Below are 2,662 nucleotides of genomic sequence, written 5' to 3'. Positions count from 1 at the left end.
TGTCTGGGCACAGACTCTGGGTACAGTGCTGTGTGGTGGCAACCATTCACCCATAGCTTCAAGAAGTCTCCGAAGGGAGCACTTACCTTCAAGGGGCTGAGCCAAGAGGGGAAGGGGTGTCCTCAGACCAGAGGCAGGGGCAGGCCTGGGGAAAAGGAGCTAGTTCCCAGCAAAAGAGATGCTCATGGGTTGTTTTGGGTGATCATAAACCCTGCAGGTCATCATGAGCTGCCCCAGCCTACACCTCATTGTCAAACTCTGCAAAGGCCATGTTGTGCTGGCCCAAGACCAGAGGGTCCTCCTTGAAGCCAGGGAACTGGTTGAAAAGCATGGATAGCATGAGCTTGTTGGTCTCCTCTGGCAGGTTGGTGAGGAACAAGATGTGATTTGGTGGATTCTCAGAAAGAGGTTGGGCAGGTGGCCTCTCTCCAAGCATAAGCTGCTATGGGTGCATGGTATCTGGCCAGGTGCAAGGCTTAGAGGGGGGTCCTGGCAGGGCATGGCACATAGGGAGGCTGGGCTCACATGTGGTAAATGATGCAGGGCACCTTTGTCATAGGAGGCATGCCCAGGACAGGCCTCTGGACTGTCCCCACTGGGGAAGCAGCTGCCCCAACCTGCATGGCCTTCTTGGCAAACTGTTTCTCCTGGCTCTTGAGCTTCCTTTAATCCTGCTGGTGGTCCAGTTCCATGAAGGCGCCCTTCATCTTGGCAATGATATCTGAGTCAGTCTCAGCATACTGGATGGACATGTGTCTTGATCGTCTCATTGAGGTGGTTGATACAAACAGTGCAGTTGGTGTGGGTCTTGGGAACTGCCATGAAGTGCTGAGGTAGGGCAATAGCACCACAGTTTGTGCAAGAGCCTGATTTCATGCTCTAAGGGTGATTTGTAGCCTGCCTCTGGTTCTCACAGAAGATGAGCCACATACTGTCTGTACCAGAGAGTCTCCTTTTATTTTGGGAAACGTGGCAAATGCTACTGACATCAAGACTTGCTTGCTGCAAGGGTTGAAGAAGACTTTTCTACAAGAGCTAGTCTTCCAAGAGATCTGCCAGAAGTCTTCTACTGCTGGATCAACTGGCAATCTGTAGACTGAATTCAGCCTGCAGACATGTATTGACCTGCACAAAGTTCTAAAGGTTAAATTGGAACGTGCTGGTCACACATTTTCCATTTTAGACACATTTCCCCTACTCACCACTGACTAATACACAAAGTTAGAGGTCTTACACCTCTATTGAGACTATCAAGTTACAGTAATCAAGACAGTGTGCTATTTGGTGAGCACAATAGATCAAGGCAAACAGAGAGAGAGTCCAGAGATAGACCCACTTTTATGTGGTCATTTGATTTCTGATTAAGAAGCAAAGGCAATTTAATGGAGAAAAGACAGTCTTTTCAAGAAATGGCACTAGCACTATTGGACGCTGGGTATACAAAAAACCTACCAAAATAAAACAAAAGCTAAAAATCTCTAGTCTTCAAAAACATTGTTGAAAAAAGGAAAAAAAGGCCACAGACTGGAAGAAGATATTTGTAAAACACATTATCTCCTGAAGAACTAGTAACTACATTACATATATAAAGTACGCTTTAAAAAAAAAAAAAGAAAACTTCAACAATAAAGAAACAAATAACCCAATATGAAAATGGGCAAAAAATGTGAACATCCGCTACGCCATACAGATGGCAAATAACCACGTTAAAAGATGCTCAGCATTATCAGACATTAGGGAAATGCAAATTAAAATCATAATGTGTTACCACTGCACTTATTAGAATGGCTTACATTAAAAAAAATACAACAAAATGACTTTCCCTATCAAGTGATAGCGAGAATGCAAAGTTACTTAATGCTTCATATATTTGAAGATAATGCAGTTGTTTATTATTTTATAATATTACAGGGGCTACAAATGTTTTCGGTTACATGGATTGCTTTTGTTATGCTTGAGTCACGGCTATCAGTGGGCCCATCACCTAGATATTGTTCCTTACACCCACTAGGTAGGTCTCCCCCATCCCCTCCTCCAGCCTCCCTACTGCTTGATTTCCATTGAGTTTTACTCCCCTCTATGCATGTGTGTGCTCTTCAGTTAGTTCTGATTTAATAGTGGTGTTTGTTTTCCAATCATTAGAACTTCACTTAGGATAATGGTCTTAAGTTCCATTGTTGCCAGAGGCCTTGATTCATCCTTGTTCATGGCTGAATAATATTCCACAATATACATACACCACATTTGGTTAATCCACACATGAATAGATGGGCACTTGGATTGATTCCACATCTTTGCGATTGTGAATTGTGCTGAGAATGCAAAATGTTACAGCCCCTTTGGAAAATAGTTTGTCATTTTTTAATAAAATTAAAAATACTCTTGGCAGGATGGCGCCTGTAGCTCAAGCAGCTAAGGCGCCAGCCACATACACCACAGCGGGGGGCCCAAATCTGACCTGTCCCTGCCAAACAAGGACAACTACAACCAAAAAATAGCCAGGTGTTGTGGTGGGTGCCTGTAGTCCCAGGTACATGAGAGGCTGAGGCAAGAGAATAGCTTAAGCCCAGGAGTTGGAGTTCTAATGATTGCTGTGAGCTGTGATGCCACACCACTCTACCCATGGCTATAACTTGGGACTCTGTCTCAAAAAAACCCACAA

At 44.3% G+C, this 2,662-nt stretch overlaps 1 pseudogene; it reads right to left on the bottom strand.

Moving 5' to 3' along the window:
• Positions 1-202: 202 nt before the first annotated feature.
• Positions 203-822, bottom strand: LOC100966725 (annotated as a pseudogene).
• Between the last annotated feature and the right edge of the window lie 1,840 nt (positions 823-2,662).

The sequence above is a fragment of the Otolemur garnettii genome, unplaced genomic scaffold, assembly GCF_000181295.1.
Source record: "Otolemur garnettii isolate 467f Iridium unplaced genomic scaffold, OtoGar3 scaffold00178, whole genome shotgun sequence".
NCBI classification, from domain to species: Eukaryota; Metazoa; Chordata; class Mammalia; order Primates; family Galagidae; genus Otolemur; species Otolemur garnettii.
This window is presented reverse-complemented; position numbering and strand designations above follow the sequence as displayed.